Source organism: Falco cherrug, unplaced genomic scaffold (genome assembly GCF_023634085.1).
Source record: "Falco cherrug isolate bFalChe1 unplaced genomic scaffold, bFalChe1.pri scaffold_35, whole genome shotgun sequence".
In the NCBI taxonomy this organism is placed as follows: Eukaryota; Metazoa; Chordata; class Aves; order Falconiformes; family Falconidae; genus Falco; species Falco cherrug.
In genome coordinates this window covers 1,508,134-1,530,291 of record NW_026599480.1, presented here as the reverse complement: position 1 = coordinate 1,530,291, position 22,158 = coordinate 1,508,134, and the positions used below count along the sequence as shown (strand labels likewise).

The 22,158-nt window shown below is 52.7% G+C and overlaps 1 long non-coding RNA gene across 1 annotated transcript; it reads right to left on the bottom strand.

The window, feature by feature from the left end:
• Positions 1–16,260: 16,260 nt before the first annotated feature.
• Positions 16,261–18,147, bottom strand: LOC129735127 (uncharacterized). The gene is made up of 3 exons (XR_008730581.1): positions 17,999–18,147; positions 17,679–17,823; positions 16,261–16,690 (listed from the first exon to the last, which is right to left on the bottom strand). It is a non-coding gene; the product is annotated as an uncharacterized LOC129735127 (long non-coding RNA).
• Between the last annotated feature and the right edge of the window lie 4,011 nt (positions 18,148–22,158).

Sequence of the window (22,158 nt, the reverse complement as noted above, 5' to 3'; positions counted from 1 at the left end):
GGTGAGCTCCAGCACAGGATCCAGACCAGGAGCTGGAGCCACAGCTGCAACCAAACACCCATGAGAAGTTTGTGACATGCACTGTGACAGACGCTGGCACAACGGAAGAGCAGAACCTTTGAGGGGATCATGTCATGACATGGCACACGCAATGACAAAGGTCTATACTCCCACACCTGCAAGGGACGCCTCGCTCACATTTGGGCTTGGAGCGGGCAGCTCTCCAAGTAAGAAGCCGTCACGTACCCATGCCGTCTCCCAGCCCGTCAGCCCTGGCAACCCGCTGGGAAGCTGCATATCCATCGCCTGCAGCCAGGCCTGTAAACAAACAGAACAGAGAAGCTCCCCTGAAATCACACACCTCCGCCCCAAAGTCACCCGCCTCCCAGGTACTGCCACACCTCACAGGGCACGCAATACCAATAGTGACTACAATGGGTAGGGCTGGAGTCACTCAGGCTCCACCTGAGTGTCAAGAAAACGCACTGGTCTGGGACCAAAATAAGCCCAAAAGGGGCAAGTTGTTGTCTCAACTCCCAAATTACTACACTCTGGTTTAGAGGGTAACTACACGTAAAACAAATCTGTGCACAAAGTTCCGGTCAAGCTGACCCACTCTCTGAAGCAGTTATGCATGAAGGGACTTCTCATGAAGGGAGGCAGCCTTAGGAAAGCCGGGAAACAAAGACCAGAGAGCAGTAAGAACACCGTTATCTAAGCAATGCAGAACGAAGCCTTCAAGTGAGGAAAGTTTTGGTCGCAAGAGAGAATACAAGCTGACAAGACCTTGCCATCCGCTGACATCAACAGAAAATTAGGTGAAAATAGGACAAAGACAAATGTGGCAGTGGGAGGTCACGACCTCCAACCCAAATAGGTCCCTCCAGAAGAGGGCAAAACCCTGCCTGGGAAGCACGCGTATTTAGTAAAGTCCTTCACCAGTGTTAGCTGAGGCATAGAAGAGCCCACGGTCTCCCAAAACAAGAGGAAAAGCATGACCAAGGTACCAAAACCACAACTAGAAAGAGGTAAAGCACCACTGACTCAATGCACAGCCCTTCAGTTTAGCTGCCTTCAAGTCAGGCGTCCTGCCTGAAGCTGGGTGTCCAGCCCCCACCTCTCCCTGCCCCCAAGGTGTCACGGAGAGTCTTCTACCCGTCAGGGAGAACAACGGGCATGAAGGAGGCTGTGAAGCTGGGGCTGCTGCGATCCTGGCCAGGGCATGCCTACAGACGCAGCAAAGGCTGCCAGGCTCAGTGACCCCAAGCTGCCTGTGCATCCTCTCGGCCACCCACGGGCAGTCTCCCCTCCGGCAACTGGCAGCAAGGCACGAGCATCTCCAGTTCCTGCCAGCTGGGTACCAACAGCTGCCCACAACAGCTCTGGCCGGGAACGGTGTCACCAGGGCCGCAGCTGTGCCTGGGACTCAGCCTGAACCACAAGCCGCAGCAGAGACTCCGGACCATCTCTGCAGCTCACCAGTGCTTGCAAGGCATGAAATCCAGCATCAGTGCAGCAAGGCTCTGATCGATCCCTTTCTGCTTGTGGAGGCTACGGCTTCTCCACACATGCCTCTGCCCTCAGCTTCCCAACTTCTCTGGTTCAGAGGGACGTATACCCACCTGGTGCTGCTTTATCCAGATCTTTCATGATTTCCTCTAGGTCTGGCGATGACACGTGGGGAGGCTTCTCTGTATTGCCAACAGGTTTTCTTCCTTGAGGCACGTGAAAGAAAGTATCAAGTTAAAGCTCTCACTAATAAGATACTTAGCAGGAGTGCTTCGTCTGTGAACTCAGCCAGGACTGACGATGCGCCCCTGGCATACCAGGTGAGCTCCAGCACAGGATCCAGACCAGGAGCTGGAGCCACAGCTGCAACCAAACACCCATGAGAAGTTTGTGACATGCACTGTGACAGACGCTGGCACAACGGAAGAGCAGAACCTTTGAGGGGATCATGTCATGACATGGCACACGCAATGACAAAGGTCTATACTCCCACACCTGCAAGGGACGCCTCGCTCACATTTGGGCTTGGAGCGGGCAGCTCTCCAAGTAAGAAGCCATCACGTACCCATGCCGTCTCCCAGCCCGTCAGCCCTGGCACCCCGCTGGGAAGCTGCATATCCATCGCCTGCAGCCAGGCCTGTAAACAAACAGAACAGAGAAGCTCCCATGAAATCACACACCTCCGCCCCAAAGTCACCCGCCTCCCAGGTACTGCCACACCTCACAGGGCACGCAATACCAATAGTGACTACAACGTGTAGGGCTGGAGTCACTCAGGCTCCACCTGAGTGTCAAGAAAACGCACTGGTCTGGGACCAAAATAAGCCCAAAAGGGGGAAGTTGTTGTCTCAACTCCCAAATTACTACACTCTGGTTTAGAGGGTAACTACACGTAAAACAAATCTGTGCACAAAGTTCCGGTCAAGCTGACCCACTCTCTGAAGCAGTTATGCATGAAGGGACTTCTCATGAAGGGAGGCAGCCTTAGGAAAGCCGGGAAACAAAGACCAGAGAGCAGTAAGAACACCATTATCTAAGCAATGCAGAACAGAGCCTTCAAGTGAGGAAAGTTTTGGTCGCGAGAGAATGCAAGCTGACAAGACCTTGCCATCCGCTGACATCAACAGAAAATTAGGTGAAAATAGGACAAAGACAAATGTGGCAGTGGGAGGTCACGACCTCCAACCCAAATAGGTCCCTCCAGAAGAGGGCAAAACCCTGCCTGGGAAGCACGCGTATTTAGTAAAGTCCTTCACCAGTGTTAGCTGAGGCATAGAAGAGCCCACGGTCTCCCAAAACAAGAGGAAAAGCATGACCAAGGTACCAGAACCACAACTAGAAAGAGGTAAAGCACCACTGACTCAATGCACAGCCCTTCAGTTTAGCTGCCTTCAAGTCAGGCGTCCTGCCTGAAGCTGGGTGTCCAGCCCCCACCTCTCCCTGCCCCCAAGGTGTCACGGAGAGTCTTCTACCCGTCAGGGAGAACAACGGGCATGAAGGAGGCTGTGAAGCTGGGGCTGCTGCGATCCTGGCCAGGGCATGCCTACAGACGCAGCAAAGGCTGCCAGGCTCAGTGACCCCAAGCTGCCTGTGCATCCTCTCGGCCACCCACGGGCAGTCTCCCCTCCGGCAACTGGCAGCAAGGCACGAGCATCTCCAGTTCCTGCCAGCTGGGTACCAACAGCTGCCCACAACAGCTCTGGCTGGGAACGGTGTCACCAGGGCCGCAGCTGTGCCTGGGACTCAGCCTGAACCACAAGCCGCAGCAGAGACTCCGGACCATCTCTGCAGCTCACCAGTGCTTGCAAGGCATGAAATCCAGCATCAGTGCAGCAAGGCTCTGATCGATCCCTTTCTGCTTGTGGAGGCTACGGCTTCTCCACACATGCCTCTGCCCTCAGCTTCCCAACTTCTCTGGTTCAGAGGGACGTATACCCACCTGGTGCTGCTTTATCCAGATCTTTCATGATTTCCTCTAGGTCTGGCGATGACACGTGGGGAGGCTTCTCTGTATTGCCAACAGGTTTTCTTCCTTGAGGCACGTGAAAGAAAGTATCAAGTTAAAGCTCTCACTAATAAGATACTTAGCAGGAGTGCTTCGTCTGTGAACTCAGCCAGGACTGACGATGCGCCCCTGGCATACCAGGTGAGCTCCAGCACAGGATCCAGAGCAGGAGCTGGAGCCACAGCTGCAACCAAACACCCATGAGAAGTTTGTGACATGCACTGTGACAGACGCTGGCACAACGGAAGAGCAGAACCTTTGAGGGGATCATGTCATGACATGGCACACGCAATGACAAAGGTCTATACTCCCACACCTGCAAGGGACGCCTCGCTCACATTTGGGCTTGGAGCGGGCAGCTCTCCAAGTAAGAAGCCATCACGTACCCATGCCGTCTCCCAGCCTGTCAGCCCTCGCACCCCGCTGGGAAGTTGCATATCCATCACCTGCAGCCAGGCCTGTAAACAAACAGAACAGAGAAGCTCCCCTGAAATCACACACCTCCGCCCCAAAGTCACCCGCCTCCCAGGTACTGCCACACCTCACAGGGCACGCAATACCAATAGTAACTACAATGGGTAGGGCTGGAGTCACTCAGGCTCCACCTGAGTGTCAAGAAAACGCACTGGTCTGGGACCAAAATAAGCCCAAAAGGGGCAAGTTGTTGTCTCAACTCCCAAATTACTACACTCTGGTTTAGAGGGTAACTACACGTAAAACAAATCTGTGCACAAAGTTCCGGTCAAGCTGACCCACTCTCTGAAGCAGTTATGCATGAAGGGACTTCTCATGAAGGGAGGCAGCCTTAGGAAAGCCGGGAAACAAAGACCAGAGAGCAGTAAGAACACCGTTATCTAAGCAATGCAGAACAGAGCCTTCAAGTGAGGAAAGTTTTGGTCGCGAGAGAATGCAAGCTGACAAGACCTTGCCATCCGCTGACATCAACAGAAAATTAGGTGAAAATAGGACAAAGACAAATGTGGCAGTGGGAGGTCACGACCTCCAACCCAAATAGGTCCCTCCAGAAGAGGGCAAAACCCTGCCTGGGAAGCACGCGTATTTAGTAAAGTCCTTCACCAGTGTTAGCTGAGGCATAGAAGAGCCCACGGTCTCCCAAAACAAGAGGAAAAGCATGACCAAGGTACCAGAACCACAACTAGAAAGAGGTAAAGCACCACTGACTCAATGCACAGCCCTTCAGTTTAGCTGCCTTCAAGTCAGGCGTCCTGCCTGAAGCTGGGTGTCCAGCCCCCACCTCTCCCTGCCCCCAAGGTGTCACGGAGAGTCTTCTACCCGTCAGGGAGAACAACGGGCATGAAGGAGGCTGTGAAGCTGGGGCTGCTGCGATCCTGGCCAGGGCATGCCTACAGACGCAGCAAAGGCTGCCAGGCTCAGTGACCCCAAGCTGCCTGTGCATCCTCTCGGCCACCCACGGGCAGTCTCCCCTCCGGCAACTGGCAGCAAGGCACGAGCATCTCCAGTTCCTGCCAGCTGGGTACCAACAGCTGCCCACAACAGCTCTGGCCGGGAACGGTGTCACCAGGGCCGCAGCTGTGCCTGGGACTCAGCCTGAACCACAAGCCGCAGCAGAGACTCCGGACCATCTCTGCAGCTCACCAGTGCTTGCAAGGCATGAAATCCAGCATCAGTGCAGCAAGGCTCTGATCGATCCCTTTCTGCTTGTGGAGGCTACGGCTTCTCCACACATGCCTCTGCCCTCAGCTTCCCAACTTCTCTGGTTCAGAGGGACGTATACCCACCTGGTGCTGCTTTATCCAGATCTTTCATGATTTCCTCTAGGTCTGGCGATGACACGTGGGGAGGCTTCTCTGTATTGCCAACAGGTTTTCTTCCTTGAGGCACGTGAAAGAAAGTATCAAGTTAAAGCTCTCACTAATAAGATACTTAGCAGGAGTGCTTCGTCTGTGAACTCAGCCAGGACTGACGATGCGCCCCTGGCATACCAGGTGAGCTCCAGCACAGGATCCAGACCAGGAGCTGGAGCCACAGCTGCAACCAAACACCCATGAGAAGTTTGTGACATGCACTGTGACAGACGCTGGCACAACGGAAGCGCAGAACCTTTGAGGGGATCATGTCATGACATGGCACACGCAATGACAAAGGTCTATACTCCCACACCTGCAAGGGACGCCTCGCTCACATTTGGGCTTGGAGCGGGCAGCTCTCCAAGTAAGAAGCCGTCACGTACCCATGCCGTCTCCCAGCCCGTCAGCCCTGGCACCCCGCTGGGAAGCTGCATATCCATCGCCTGCAGCCAGGCCTGTAAACAAACAGAACAGAGAAGCTCCCCTGAAATCACACACCTCCGCCCCAAAGTCACCCGCCTCCCAGGTACTGCCACACCTCACAGGGCACGCAATACCAATAGTGACTACAATGGGTAGGGCTGGAGTCACTCAGGCTCCACCTGAGTGTCAAGAAAACGCACTGGTCTGGGACCAAAATAAGCCCAAAAGGGGCAAGTTGTTGTCTCAACTCCCAAATTACTACACTCTGGTTTAGAGGGTAACTACACGTAAAACAAATCTGTGCACAAAGTTCCGGTCAAGCTGACCCACTCTCTGAAGCAGTTATGCATGAAGGGACTTCTCATGAAGGGAGGCAGCCTTAGGAAAGCCGGGAAACAAAGACCAGAGAGCAGTAAGAACACCATTATCTAAGCAATGCAGAACAGAGCCTTCAAGTGAGGAAAGTTTTGGTCGCGAGAGAATGCAAGCTGACAAGACCTTGCCATCCGCTGACATCAACAGAAAATTAGGTGAAAATAGGACAAAGACAAATGTGGCAGTGGGAGGTCACGACCTCCAACCCAAATAGGTCCCTCCAGAAGAGGGCAAAACCCTGCCCGGAGAGCATGCATAAAGACCTTCAGCACTGCTGTCTCAGGATGGGTACAATTTTGCTGTAGAAGCAAGAAACATGTAATCAGTCCTGTGTATGATAAGGAAGGTTCAATATACTATGAGGTATAAGAAGTGTGCACTGGACGGGGGAAGGGAGGGAAGATTCCATCGTATCTTCGGGGATCTGTCGACAGGCTGAACCTGTCTTCTCCCACATAGAGATGCCAACTGGGTAAGAACTATATTCAGTGACTATCTCATACCAGCTTTTATTAGGTGCGTTGTTTTAAGCTTGATTTGCAGTTACTATATTATCACCAGCAGTCTTTGAACCTTATCCTTTCATAAACTAGCAGTTTGTATAATAAAAATCTTGAGCTTGTGTAAGTCTCTGGAGATCTGAATAACTGATATAAGGATCTGGCTCAGTGACGTTGAATAGGTTAGTTGAATCACTCTCGTCTACAGTGGGCTGTCAAAACGCAGGTAGCGGGCTAGCTGGTCGGCCATGAGGGTATCGTCTGTCTGGGGAAATTGACAGGTTGATCAAATATGAAGGGTTTGAGGAATCCCCCTTCTTAATGTGACACACCTGTTGGCTGGGACCGGAAAGCTTTCAAAGTACTGTTTCCAGGCCACGTGCAACACCCTTCAAAGACCAGGTGGACAAACATACAGCCTCTTAGGAATTCTTACTGGGACAACTCTACTGGGCACTAAAGAAGCCCACAGGAAAGGACTGGAGGGAAAAAAAAAATCACCTTTTTTTTTGTCTCATGGAGAAGTGCCTACTTCTGAGACTACTGAGAGTCTGCTGCACCACAGCTGCCCTGTTACTTCCCCTGGCCTGCGAGATGGGGCTGTGTGTTGGGGACCTGGGGTTGCCCAAGGAGAGCACTGCAGGGCTAGAGCAGGAATGCTCCCGCCTTCCTGAATGGACATCTCCCAAGGACAGATGTCCCCAAAGCTGATAGCCAGAGCGCAGCCCAGGAGCAGTGGAGTCACGGCACCAGGCACGGCTGTGACCCAGCCAGAGGACAAGCACTCCCGTGGACTAATGCCTGGCCCTGCTGTGCAGCTCTGGCCCCGACTCGCAGGCCGGGGAAGGCTGCCACACCACACTGCCCAGGGTTGGGTTCCAGCCCTCACCCGCCAACCTACCTAATCGCCACGGAGCAGCCCAAGTGTCCTGGGCTTGCAGGGTCACCAGGAGGAAGAGGATAAGGATGCAGGAGAGGGACACAGCCCCCTGTGCCTGCACCATGCTGCTGCTGCTGCTGCTGCTGCTGCTGCTGCTGCAGTCACCACTGCTGCTGCTGCTGCTGGCACTGATGGACCACGCCCACGGCACAACGTATCATGGTGTGGAACACTGGGGCTTGTGACCTCACAGCCCAGCCTCCTCAGGGCAGCCATGCCCCCGTCATGCTGCCACCCACCCAAGCACCCCCCTGGCACACCCCACCCCAGGAAGGCAGGGCTTCCAGTGGAGACCGAGACTGACACTGTGCTAAGGAGTGTTTTGACTGTCTAGAGCTTGATGATAGTGATGAAAGGGCCGAGTGTTTATGGGTACGAACGAGGGGAAAGGCCAGCAATGCAGATGTCATGGTGGGAGGCTCTTAAGACCACCACAGCAGGATGAAGAGGCAGATGAAATATTCTATCAATCAGCAGCTGGGAGAAATCTCACCATCGCTACCCTTGTTCTCATGAGGGAATTGAGCTTCCCAGATGTCTGCTGGAAATACAGTACAGCAGAGAGGAAAGGCTCTAGGAGCTTCCTGAGCTGTGCGGACGAGACCTTCCTGACCCAGCTGGTGAGGGAGCCTGCTAGGGAAGGAGCACCCTGCAGCTGTTGTTTGCTAACAGAGAAGGACTTGTGGGTGATGTGATGGCTGGAGGCCATCTGGGCCATGGCCATCGTGACATGTTAAGAGGTTTGATTCTTGAGAAGTAAGGAGGGGGGGCAGCAGAACTGCTCCCTTGGACTTCCAGAGAGCAGACTGCATCTGTCCTCTTTTTGAATAAAAATGCCGCGGTTTAGATATACGACTTATTTATAGAATTACAAGCATGGAAAACCAGTCTTTTCCATAAGAAAGCAACTACGGAACCTCTTCACTGACAGTAAATACCTCAATACGTGAGTACCCCATGCCACATGCCAATACCAACTCCAATGCAACATAACTGAAATACCTCCACTGGAGATACCAGTTCTGCAATTAAGTCTTGAGCTTTCCTCACAGAGCCTGCCACACCACCCGCTAGCATGTTCCGTTAACCTCCCAAACACTGGCCTTGAGAACCTGAGCGTGAAGCTGTTCTCAAGCACAAGCATGGAAATCCAACCATCAGTGGTCCAAGAGGTATGCAAAGATGAACATCTATGTCTCCCCTGTTGACACTCCTGAGGATAGGAAGCCAGAAGAGCTGTTCAGTTACCCAAGTCTAAATAGGTTTAGTATCTTTACTGAAAGCTGGCGAGACACAAGCCTAAGAAATCTTTGCTCCATATCTAACCATCGCTGAAACACTGAATCGAAAGGAAGCAAAGGAAGACAGAAGACACGCCAGGTCTGCCAAGCAAAGAACATGAGGAAGTTTCTCACCGCACAGAAGCACAGCTGCAGACAGAGTTCCTGCTGACAAGCAGGCAGCAGGAGTGAACTTTATCCATTTGGGACCCTTTGAGAACACCAGGCACCCAGATAGTGCTGAAGGATGCTTTGTACACAGCGGACCCTCGGAGAGAAGCAGACATGTCCAGTTTTATGCCCTGGGGAAGTGCCCTGACACTGTCCTGCCCCTCGGGTGGCGTAGGATAATTAAAATACAGGAACTTATTAGTAAGCATGGGCTAATTCCTGGCCCACTGTGATGCTAACAGTAGCCCACAAATCTCTCAACTAGTTTTGCTCAGCCTGTATTTATGACAGTTACATTGCTCTATGTTGTGGGGGAAAGCAGGTGACACAGCTTGCCCCCTTGATGCACAGGGCTGTGTTTCAAAGGACTACGACAAGCCCAGAAGAGCACAGCATAGAACAGCTTATACGTAATTGAGTATCACATCACAAAACATACTGCATGCATCTATCCATGAAAATGGGGTTTATGTAGGCACATGCAAAATGGGTCTCCTGCTCAAAACCCAGCAAATCCTGATTTTAAAAAATCATATACTGAAATGTAAGACGACATACCTTTGGGTTTGTTGCTAAATCCCCATGTCGATGTAATTCCTTCACTGCCATCTGAAATCGTTCAGCTTAAGGCACTTTCCACGCCAAGCAAAGAAAGCTCAACTCAGAAGGGAAAGATCCTTCTTGATGGGACGCATCATCTGTGACAACCGGACACCTTCCCGCCCACTGAAACATAGCAGCAGAGTTAAAAGCAGCTTTTAAATTCCAAGTGGAGAGGTGCAAAGTCTGAAAACTACAGGACATTCTCTTCCTAGCACAAAATAATCAACTTTTTCCCACTTCTCTGCAAACCCCAACCCCGGTGTTTTGTGTTTTTCACACTGCAGCACAGAAAGCCAGTACCCACAGCTGCACAAGGACTTCCAGTGCCAGTGTGCAAAGCATCGAGGAGTCTGGGCTCAGTCTTGGCAGTACAGGAGCGATCCACCTCAAACGCACTGCACAGTCTGCACCTGGGGGTATCACAGGTCAATAGTTAATCACTGCTTTTCCTCCCAGTAACAATAAGGAGAGAAAAAAAGAAAATCTCCTTACATCCATGGCTCTTCTTTACAGGCTAGAGGTTTATGGAAGTGATGACCCATTTCACCCAACATTCAAGACACCTTCTGAACAATTTTCAGAACTGTCCCAAAACCCCCAGATCTTACACAACAATCAGTCCAAAGAAAGTACAGAGGTCTCTGCGCTACTGGACACATGCAGGAACACTTGTGTTTACTGGACACCTTTGTAAAGGGAAAAGGCATTACACCAGCGTACCAGATCCTTGCCCAAAAGACTTTTCAAACCACCTGTTTGTTGACGCAGTCACTGCACTTCAACCCTTCCACCCACGACAACATCCTCTCAGGGGGCAGACTTGCCTGCTCTTGATCACAGAATCAGTCAGCAGAGCTCATATTGAACCAAGCTAAAAACTGGGCCCAGCCTCTACGTTCACGGTTGGGATACACGGCTCCTATCACAGGGCTCACATGGCAGTCCCACCTGGCTTACGTATCTGAAGTTGCATTTCCCACGGGTCAAATATTCCTCTTCACATCTGCCTTGAAACTGAGGGCTCATGGTCAGCGAGAGAAGGGAGTTCCTTGCCTCCTGTGCAGTCAGGTCACGTTCCCCTGCTAAAGGCAGCCTGCTCAGGCCTCCCATTTGTGTACAATCTGTTAAAAGAGTAAAATCAAGTCTGAAGGTTATTCATTTGCTTCCTTAAACATTCTACCATTTGCAGCATTCGGCCCCCAGAAGATGACTTCTGACATAGCAACTTCAACCAAGCAACTGGCAGTTCAACAGAATCACCAACAGCCAGGTCTGTACCCTTGGGGAGACACTTTCAAAGCTCTTTGGAGGATCGCACTGGATCTGTGTGCTTTAGACCCCACTGCGTGGATTTACTGTTTTACTGGCAAAGGTTTTATGTACCACACGTGAACATCTTCAAAACACCTACTGTAATGGTCTCATGCGTAAACAGACACAATGATCCTCTAATATCACACACGAAGAACTCAATGGATGCCCCTACCAAGGCAGTGGTTCCCTTCTGTAGCCACTGAACAAGCAAAAGGATGGATCAGAACGACATTATCAAGCTCTGAAGCAAAATTTCTGTCCTCCTTTAGCTGTAATTTAGAGCTTCATTGAGTGCTGAAGAGTGTCAGCCTGACAGCTCTGAAGCAGGAAGCGCTTGATCCTCTGTGCCAGAACCACACCGGCACTGGCCACACAAGCTGCCTGCGTACTCACAGGGTCAGGGTCAGGGTCCGGGTCCGGGTCAGGGTCTGTACTGCCCTGCCACCGCAACACAGAAGTGAGGAAAGTGAAATGGAGATAGAAGTGTTCATTTTCCACGTAGTTGATGCTGGCAGCTTCTTGCCTCCAGCATTCCTGCACCTCAGGAGCCTGGGAAATGACAACAAATGAGAAAGTTCCTAAAAATAATTTGCCTAACACACCACAGCGTAGCACTTCCATATGCCCACACCACACTTCTGGCTCCCAGCTGCTCTCCTGTGCTTCCCTTTAGCTACCTGGGAGGCACCTTTTCCATCTCCTCAGATCTCAGAACACCCAACTCATGGCTCTAACATTCTTCCCCTTCCTCTCAACATCTTCCTGGTGGTCTCCGCTTTCTGCCCTCCAGATTAGGGCCTTATCATAACAGGACAAGGATAGCACTGGGGGTTTTTTCTGTAAGGAAGCCAAATACTTAAAACTCTTAATTAAAATATAAATTTTAAAGAGGAAGGGAAAAGCCAAAATGACAGCCAAGTGGAAGTTTCATTTGGTGCTCAAACCACCTGAACACTTCTGCTGCAGCTGCAGCCGAGAGCTGGCCCTTAGATGCCTGATCAGGATAAAGCCCCAAATCCTGCCACTAAGGTTTCAAATGACAAAATAACATCATCTAAGGGAAGGCAAAATGGATAAACACAAACATCGCCGTATGTTTACAGGGCCTTCACAGCACAGTGGTTCTCTGATGGCACCCAGAACTTAGCAGTATGAAGAATTACAAAGGTCAAGTGCTCTTTATAAGCGATGCACCCTTAAATCAACACTAGTGACAAAAGAGCCAAGCACTTGACTTGCAGAACGGCAGACGATTCCTGACTTTCTCCACAGCTTCTACTACTGATGAAGCTTACAACCACCTCACCATTTGAGAACAACATCCGTTGCTAGTGTTGCTCTGGTTGGAAACTCAGCAGGCTGGCACGTTCCTTCCTTCAGAGCCAGAAGGAATTTGTCGTTACAGGAATTCTCATGCCACTGAACCGGCAGCAAGGTACACAAGCCTCTTAATCCCTTTTTATACTTCTGCGCTTGTGCCATATAACCATTCTCCACTCTCCATCTCACTACCTCTCCAAGCAGAAAAGTCCCATCTGCCACACACTTGTCACAAACTACGTAGGATATGACACAGGTTTCAAATACATCAGAAAGTATCAAATCAGACACTTTAAAACATAAAAGAAAATTAAAAAAAGGTGGCAGTGGGAAATTATTTTCTACCTTGACTGTTAGGTTCACAAGCTGCTAGTAGTTAACATTAATGGCGCACTATTTCAAGGTCGCTGCTAGTAGTTAACATTAATGGCGCACTATTTCAAGGTCGCTCTAGTAGTTAACATTAATGGCGCACTATTTCAAGGTCGCTGCTAGTAGTTAACATTAATGGCGCACTATTTCAAGGTCGTGATGGCAACCTGCAATGTGTGGGTATCAGCGAGAGAACTGCTGCCTTGCACCAGTTCAGGTGCTCCACCTATACCTTGTCACAGATTTGAATTTTTTGTTTGCTTGTTTTAAATGCTTATCAGGGTAGGATTTGCCTACCAAGACCAGATTTTAAGTGAAGTTACATTAAGCTGCTCTTGCTTTAAATACAGCAAGATAGCTCCACTGCTACATTCAGCCACAAGAACGTAAACACCTCCAGCTTCATAGACACCCATACATTATTTTTGTAAGGAACAAATGACTAAACATGGAACAACACTATGGAAAAAGCAAAAGAATGCACACAATCAGCATTTCCCTATTTGGACCAAAACCCAAACATCTCTAACAGCAGATAAGTCTGAATTAAAAATCAACCACATCCAGATCCCAAACGGGGTAGGGGTTATTGTATGCCACAGACCTGGACTTGACTGTTGAAGGAAATCACGCGCTACGGAAAATTTGAGGTGGTTCTGCGGAAGGTTAACTACAGCCTTGGCAACTTCCTTGGGACATGAAAGGTACGTGCGCTACAGTACCACCCGCAATAAAGGAAACCAGTCTCGCAGTTTGAGTTCAATACCACATCCGCAAACCAAATGAGGCTGCTACGTTTGAGGAACACTGATGGAAACCTCACCTGCCATCCCAAAGTTATGCTACGGCATTTCTTCCCTTTTTGCCACTTCCTCAGCCTTGGTACATCTTTTGCAGAATCTGAAGCAAGGGCCCATAGCTTCTTCCTGTTTCTAACAGTGAATGTCTGGGTTTCACACGTTGGTTTCTTGTGCGGCGCCAATAAGACCCAACACTCGCCTTCAGAAATGCATCCGTACACTAGGCAAGAAAAGGAAAATTACCAGTCACGACATTGTACTGCCCACAGGGCAACAGAGTGCCCCACTCGTAAGAGGATTTAAGGCCGTAAATAACCCTCAAATATCTTCATGAACAAGCACAGTTTAATCATGTGCTTTTAATCTGACTACCGACACAATCTAACAAGAAGACACATTAAGGGAAGCAGAGCTGTAGTTAAAAAAGTGGGGCTTCTCTTTCCTCTCCTGAGGGTTTACCATCCAGAGCTGGCTGAAGTTCTGAACCTGCAAACCGCTCCCCCATGCTTGTATGCTCGCTCTGGGAAACAAAGACGGCTGTTTGAATTCTTTTGCAGGTACAATCTTTCTTTACTTTTGAGTTGGAATGAAATGAAAAGCTGCCATCAGTCCCACTTACGGCACAGAGACACCCCTATGTTCCACGCACACGCCTGCCCAGAAACGCATGCAGAGGGAAGCCATCCCTTGGGTATCAAACACAGAAACAGCACTGAAAACCTTGACTTCTGAGAGTCCCTGCAGCGTTCTCCCAGGCCAATACACAGCATGCTTGTGGCAGGATCACCACTGCGTGTGCGTCACTTGCTTTCATTTCCATCTTCATCTCTAACCTGGCACTTGCCACCTCCAGAATGCAGCATGCATAAAAGCAATTCCGTTTACTACAAGCACAGCACCGTGTGAACCTTCTGCATGAAGCCCGGTATTTAAAGGAATTGCTATAAAGAATAAAAATCTGCCGGCACCACTGACACACAGACACGCTGTGTTTTCTGAAGAGGGCCGATACATGAAACCTGCAAACTAAGGACTGCGACAGCTCGCTCCTTGCCCCTCTTCTTTTGCCCTCAGGCTGGTGCAGGAGCTCCTTTCACCAGAGCAGGCACACCACAGACACAGCCTCACCGAGGGGAAGGGTGGGGAGGGGATAAGGGCAGAGGGGGAAAGGAAAGACCCACAGAAGCAGCTTTGCTGCCCACTGCCAAAGTCACAAGCCGCTCACGGATCCTGTCCCCTCGCCCTGCCTCTGCTGGTCTGTGCCTCCGTCCCCCTTCCCGCCCCTCCGCTCCTCTCCCTAGCCCTCTCTCCTGCTGCTGATCCTGCATCCCTTGCGGCACCCCCCTGCCCCTCTGTCTCTGTCCCGCTGCATCCCTCTGCCCGCTCCTCGTCAGTCCCTGTCCTTTCTCCATCCCTGCCCAGCCCCCCCCGCTCTCCCTGCCCCTCTCCGGCCACCCCTCCGCCTTGACCCACCTCTCCCTGCCGCTCAGTGCCTCCCTTCCCCTCGTCTCTGCCCACGGGGGCTCCGGGGCCGGGGCCTGTGCTCGGGCAGTCCCGGGAAGGGGCCATGGCGCCTACAGGGCCCGGGCTGGGGGCTGGTGTCCTCCCAGGGCCTGACTGCTGGGCAGGGATGTCCCATGGCCTGCTGGGAGAAGGCGTGCCCCGGGGCATGCTGGGAGCTGTAGGCCCGGGGCCACCCCATGGCCAGGCTGTTCCCGGGGCATGCTGGGAGCTGTAGGCCCGGGGCCACCCCATGGCTAGGTTGTTCCCGGGGCATGCTGGGAGCTGTAGGCCTGGCACCACCCCATGGCCAGGCTGTTCCCGGGGCATGCTGGGAGCTGTAGGCCTGGCACCACCCCATGGCCAGGCTGTTCCCGGGGCATGCTGGGAGCTGCCACTGCCCACCCTCAGCCTCCTGGCAGCCATGTTGGGCTGGGCAGGCACAGCCTGTGCTGGGGCTGTGGCCCGGCTGAGGGGACCTGTGGCCGGCCGTGGGGTGAGGGATGCCCCTTGGGCTGGCACAGGGGTGTCTGCTGCCTGCTGGCTGCCCGGGGGTTCTGTGGGGAGGTTCCAGCCCCCCGCTGTGCCAGGCCCCGGGGCAGCTGGAGTCAGGGTTGGCCGGGGCAGCCCTGGGGGGGAGCTGAGAGCTAAGGAGGGAAAGAGGCGCCGGCAGGTGCCCCGGGCACGGGCACCGGGCACCCCGACTTGCAGAGCCCCCTGGAGCCGCCCCGGCGTCTGTAGGTCCTGCAGGAATAGGGCTAGCGTGTTTTTCTGCTGACTCCGACGGGGCTCTGGCTACACCTGTCCTGCTGAGGGACTGGGAACATGCAGCTGCCTGGGAGAGTCACCAGCCAGAGTATGAGTGCTCAAGCCTTGTTTCCCTTGCTGGAAAACACTTCATTTTTAAATACAGCCTCTCAGCGGCGAGATCCAGGCAGTCGGGATTGCTTCCTGTAGGGAGCAGCCTGGTGACTGGAGGCTGCTGCCTTCAGTGGCAGAGCTGGACGCTTCTCCTCGCTGACAGGATTAAGTTATAAAGAATCACTCGGAGAGGCTGCAGCTAAAGCAGTGCACTCAGCCAGAGCCAAAATGCTCCATGGCACCACCCATACACAGCTCCACCAGAGAAGGTGCCAGGAAGGACTTCTGTTTGTGGTTCTCACTTCAAGTTGTTTACAGGCCTGGCTGCAGGCGATGGATACGCAGCCTCCCAGCGGGGTGCCAGGGCTGACGGGCTGGGAGACGGCATGGGTAGGTGATGGCTTTATACTTGGAGAGCTGCCCGCTCAAAGCCCAAATGTGAGCGAGGGCTCTCTTGCAGATGGGGGAGTATAGACCCTCTTCACAACTTCCTCACATGCTCTCACCCATAATTTCAATACAATGGGTGTGGGGAGCATGTCTGACTGGCCTGTCAGAAACCCCATGCCTCAGCCCAGACTACAGCCCACAACTTGCAAGTTCCTGCTTTTGTTGTTGTTAAGACCGAGGCAATTGTGCTACTGCTCTGTGTTTATTTTTGTGCTGTTCTTCAGCAATACATGGTTGACCACTGAAGCCTGGTGGCTGTGCTGAACTGGTAGGGGGCCAGTTCCCTGGTACTCTGTGGCAGATGGTCCAGTTTTCCAGGCATGGATGATGGGTGCTGGTGCCGGGTCTGGCTCTCAGTACATGCTGGGATGTGCAGGACGGCTGTCTGAGCGCAAGGGTCAGCTGCTGCTGTTGGCCTGTTTTCTCGCAGCGAGGCGCCTGTGGAGAGAGGAGGCTGCTGAGACCCTACGGCAGCTGTGGTGCTGTATGGGGGTTAGGGTGGGGGCAGTACCCGGTGCACTGTGGGGTGCACATGGGAGCTGTGGGCACAGAGAGCTCTCTTCAAAAAGTGGGCTCCTTGCACCCGTCGGCTGGGGCTCTGCTCGCCTGCCCATGGCTTGTCTCCTCTCGGCCCTGACCATCCTGACCTGCCTGCTCTGCCCACGCTGGAAAGGAGACCTGACTCCAGCAGACTGAGGGGAGCAAAGCTGGGCACGGCACTGCAGGGCTAGGAGAGCCTCCTGTTCTCTCTCTCAGCATGCTTGTGGAGTCCAGCACTCAGCTCCCCTGTCCATCCCTGACCAGACAAGGGGACAGCCTCGGCTCTCTGTTCGGTGGGGTGCTCTGAAGAGAGGATGCTCTCTGCAGAATACGTATCCAGAGCCCTGCGCAGGCAAAACCCCTGCCCGTGCTGACAACACGCACACTGGCAGTGCTGGAAAGCACATGGGACAGATTGACTCTCTTTCTCCAAAGAAAACTTGACAGCTTCCTCACCAATCCCAGTTGCTTGGACATCTTGGCTGAGGTGAACACCTGGGATTTAAGGCATCACCTAGCAGGGTGATTTCTTCTCCTAGGCTCACTGGTAGGGAGAGAGATGCCGCTCTGGCATTTCTCCCTTTCTGGGGCAGCCTCATCCCTCGTTGTTTTGACTTTCTGACCTTGCTCTGCCCATATCTGTCACCTGGTCTGCTCTTGTCGAGGCAGGGTTGCTTCTAGCAAACACTTGCTTAGCAAGTTAGCAAGGTAACACGTAGCTAACCCAAGAATTGAGAGGCCCGGTCAAACACCTCACCGCAGAATTCTCAGCGGACTTTGGCCAGTAACTAACTCGGCATTCCAGAAGACCCTACCACGAAATGCTTCATGGCTTAAAGCAGCCAGCTAATATGGAAGTTTGGGGAAAAAAACCCCAACAACTCACCGTCTCCTCTTCCTCCACACAACGATGACACAACACAACACCATCCCATATAGGACGGAGCCCAAAACTGCCACAGCACCTTCAATGCAGTACTTCCGGAAACTTTTATGATCCTCAGCATCTGAGCTGCTCTGGCCTTCTACTCCTGTCGAAAAAATCTGCACGTTAGTGAGTCCTGCACAGTCACGGCAATCTCACAGGAGGTTAGAAATGTCCAAAAAATGATCAATCCCTTTCTGCTTGTGGAGGCTACGGCTTCTCCACACATGCCTCTGCCCTCAGCTTCCCAACTTCTCTGGTTCAGAGGGACGTATACCCACCTGGTGCTGCTTTATACAGCTCTTTTATGAATTCATCTAGGTCTGGCGATGACACGTGGGGAGGCTTCTCTGCATTGTCCGCAGGTTTTCTTCCTTGAGGCACGTGAAAGAAAGTATCAAGTTAAAGCTCTCACTAATAAGATACTTAGCAGGAGTGCTTCGTCTGTGAACTCAGCCAGGACTGACGATGCGCCCCTGGCATACCAGGTGAGCTCCAGCACAGGATCCAGACCAGGAGCTGGAGCCACAGCTGCAACCAAACACCCATGAGAAGTTTGTGACATGCACTGTGACAGACGCTGGCACAACGGAAGAGCAGAACCTTTGAGGGGATCATGTCATGACATGGCACACGCAATGACAAAGGTCTATACTCCCACACCTGCAAGGGACGCCTCGCTCACATTTGGGCTTGGAGCGGGCAGCTCTCCAAGTAAGAAGCCGTCACGTACCCATGCTGTCTCCCAGCCCGTCAGCCCTGGCACCCCGCTGGGAAGCTGCATATCCATCGCCTGCAGCCAGGCCTGTAAACAAACAGAACAGAGAAGCTCCCCTGAAATCACACACCTCCGCCCCAAAGTCACCCGCCTCCCAGGTACTGCCACACCTCACAGGGCACGCAATACCAATAGTGACTACAATGGGTAGGGCTGGAGTCACTCAGGCTCCACCTGAGTGTCAAGAAAACGCACTGGTCTGGGACCAAAATAAGCCCAAAAGGGGCAAGTTGTTGTCTCAACTCCCAAATTACTACACTCTGGTTTAGAGGGTAACTACACGTAAAACAAATCTGTGCACAAAGTTCCGGTCAAGCTGACCCACTCTCTGAAGCAGTTATGCATGAAGGGACTTCTCATGAAGGGAGGCAGCCTTAGGAAAGCCGGGAAACAAAGACCAGAGAGCAGTAAGAACACCATTATCTAAGCAATGCAGAACGAAGCCTTCAAGTGAGGAAAGTTTTGGTCGCGAGAGAATGCAAGCTGACAAGACCTTGCCATCCGCTGACATCAACAGAAAATTAGGTGAAAATAGGACAAAGACAAATGTGGCAGTGGGAGGTCACGACCTCCAACCCAAATAGGTCCCTCCAGAAGAGGGCAAAACCCTGCCTGGGAAGCACGCGTATTTAGTAAAGTCCTTCACCAGTGTTAGCTGAGGCATAGAAGAGCCCACGGTCTCCCAAAACAAGAGGAAAAGCATGACCAAGGTACCAAAACCACAACTAGAAAGAGGTAAAGCACCACTGACTCAATGCACAGCCCTTCAGTTTAGCTGCCTTCAAGTCAGGCGTCCTGCCTGAAGCTGGGTGTCCAGCCCCCACCTCTCCCTGCCCCCAAGGTGTCACGGAGAGTCTTCTACCCATCAGGGAGAACAACGGGCATGAAGGAGGCTGTGAAGCTGGGGCTGCTGCGATCCTGGCCAGGGCATGCCTACAGACGCAGCAAAGGCTGCCAGGCTCAGTGACCCCAAGCTGCCTGTGCATCCTCTCGGCCACCCACGGGCAGTCTCCCCTCCGGCAACTGGCAGCAAGGCACGAGCATCTCCAGTTCCTGCCAGCTGGGTACCAACAGCTGCCCACAACAGCTCTGGCCGGGAACGGTGTCACCAGGGCCGCAGCTGTGCCTGGGACTCAGCCTGAACCACAAGCCGCAGCAGAGACTCCGGACCATCTCTGCAGCTCACCAGTGCTTGCAAGGCATGAAATCCAGCATCAGTGCAGCAAGGCTCTGATCGATCCCTTTCTGCTTGTGGAGGCTACGGCTTCTCCACACATGCCTCTGCCCTCAGCTTCCCAACTTCTCTGGTTCAGAGGGACGTATACCCACCTGGTGCTGCTTTATCCAGATCTTTCATGATTTCCTCTAGGTCTGGCGATGACACGTGGGGAGGCTTCTCTGTATTGCCAACAGGTTTTCTTCCTTGAGGCACGTGAAAGAAAGTATCAAGTTAAAGCTCTCACTAATAAGATACTTAGCAGGAGTGCTTCGTCTGTGAACTCAGCCAGGGCTGACGATGCGCCCCTGGCATACCAGGTGAGCTCCAGCACAGGATCCAGACCAGGAGCTGGAGCCACAGCTGCAACCAAACACCCATGAGAAGTTTGTGACATGCACTGTGACAGACGCTGGCACAACGGAAGAGCAGAACCTTTGAGGGGATCATGTCATGACATGGCACACGCAATGACAAAGGTCTATACTCCCACACCTGCAAGGGACGCCTCGCTCACATTTGGGCTTGGAGCGGGCAGCTCTCCAAGTAAGAAGCCGTCACGTACCCATGCCGTCTCCCAGCCTGTCAGCCCTGGCAACCCGCTGGGAAGCTGCATATCCATCGCCTGCAGCCAGGCCTGTAAACAAACAGAACAGAGAAGCTCCCCTGAAATCACACACCTCCGCCCCAAAGTCACCCGCCTCCCAGGTACTGCCACACCTCACAGGGCACGCAATACCAATAGTGACTACAATGGGTAGGGCTGGAGTCACTCAGGCTCCACCTGAGTGTCAAGAAAACGCACTGGTCTGGGACCAAAATAAGCCCAAAAGGGGCAAGTTGTTGTCTCAACTCCCAAATTACTACACTCTGGTTTAGAGGGTAACTACACGTAAAACAAATCTGTGCACAAAGTTCCGGTCAAGCTGACCCACTCTCTGAAGCAGTTATGCATGAAGGGACTTCTCATGAAGGGAGGCAGCCTTAGGAAAGCCGGGAAACAAAGACCAGAGAGCAGTAAGAACACCATTATCTAAGCAATGCAGAATGAAGCCTTCAAGTGAGGAAAGTTTTGGTCGCGAGAGAATGCAAGCTGACAAGACCTTGCCATCCGCTGACATCAACAGAAAATTAGGTGAAAATAGGACAAAGACAAATGTGGCAGTGGGAGGTCACGACCTCCAACCCAAATAGGTCCCTCCAGAAGAGGGCAAAACCCTGCCTGGGAAGCACGCGTATTTAGTAAAGTCCTTCACCAGTGTTAGCTGAGGCATAGAAGAGCCCACGGTCTCCCAAAACAAGAGGAAAAGCATGACCAAGGTACCAGAACCACAACTAGAAAGAGGTAAAGCACCACTGACTCAATGCACAGCCCTTAAGTTTAGCTGCCTTCAAGTCAGGCGTCCTGCCTGAAGCTGGGTGTCCAGCCCCCTCCTCTCCCTGCCCCCAAGGTGTCACGGAGAGTCTTCTACCCGTCAGGGACAACAACGGGCATGAAGGAGGCTGTGAAGCTGGGGCTGCTGCGATCCTGGCCAGGGCATGCCTACAGACGCAGCAAAGGCTGCCAGGCTCAGTGACCCCAAGCTGCCTGTGCATCCTCTCGGCCACCCACGGGCAGTCTCCCCTCTGGCAACTGGCAGCAAGGCACGAGCATCTCCAGTTCCTGCCAGCTGGGTACCAACAGCTGCCCACAACAGCTCTGGCCGGGAACGGTGTCACCAGGGCTGCAGCTGTGCCTGGGACTCAGCCTGAACCACAAGCCGCAGCAGAGACTCCGGACCATCTCTGCAGCTCACCAGTGCTTGCAAGGCATGAAATCCAGCATCAGTGCAGCAAGGCTCTGATCGATCCCTTTCTGCTTGTGGAGGCTACGGCTTCTCCACACATGCCTCTGCCCTCAGCTTCCCAACTTCTCTGGTTCAGAGGGACGTATACCCACCTGGTGCTGCTTTATCCAGATCTTTCATGATTTCCTCTAGGTCTGGCGATGACACGTGGGGAGGCTTCTCTGTATTGCCAACAGGTTTTCTTCCTTGAGGCACGTGAAAGAAAGTATCAAGTTAAAGCTCTCACTAATAAGATACTTAGCAGGAGTGCTTCGTCTGTGAACTCAGCCAGGGCTGACGATGCGCCCCTGGCATACCAGGTGAGCTCCAGCACAGGATCCAGACCAGGAGCTGGAGCCACAGCTGCAACCAAACACCCATGAGAAGTTTGTGACATGCACTGTGACAGACGCTGGCACAACGGAAGAGCAGAACCTTTGAGGGGATCATGTCATGACATGGCACACGCAATGACAAAGGTCTATACTGCCACACCTGCAAGGGACGCCTCGCTCACATTTGGGCTTGGAGCGGGCAGCTCTCCAAGTAAGAAGCCATCACGTACCCATGCCGTCTCCCAGCCCGTCAGCCCTGGCACCCCGCTGGGAAGCTGCATATCCA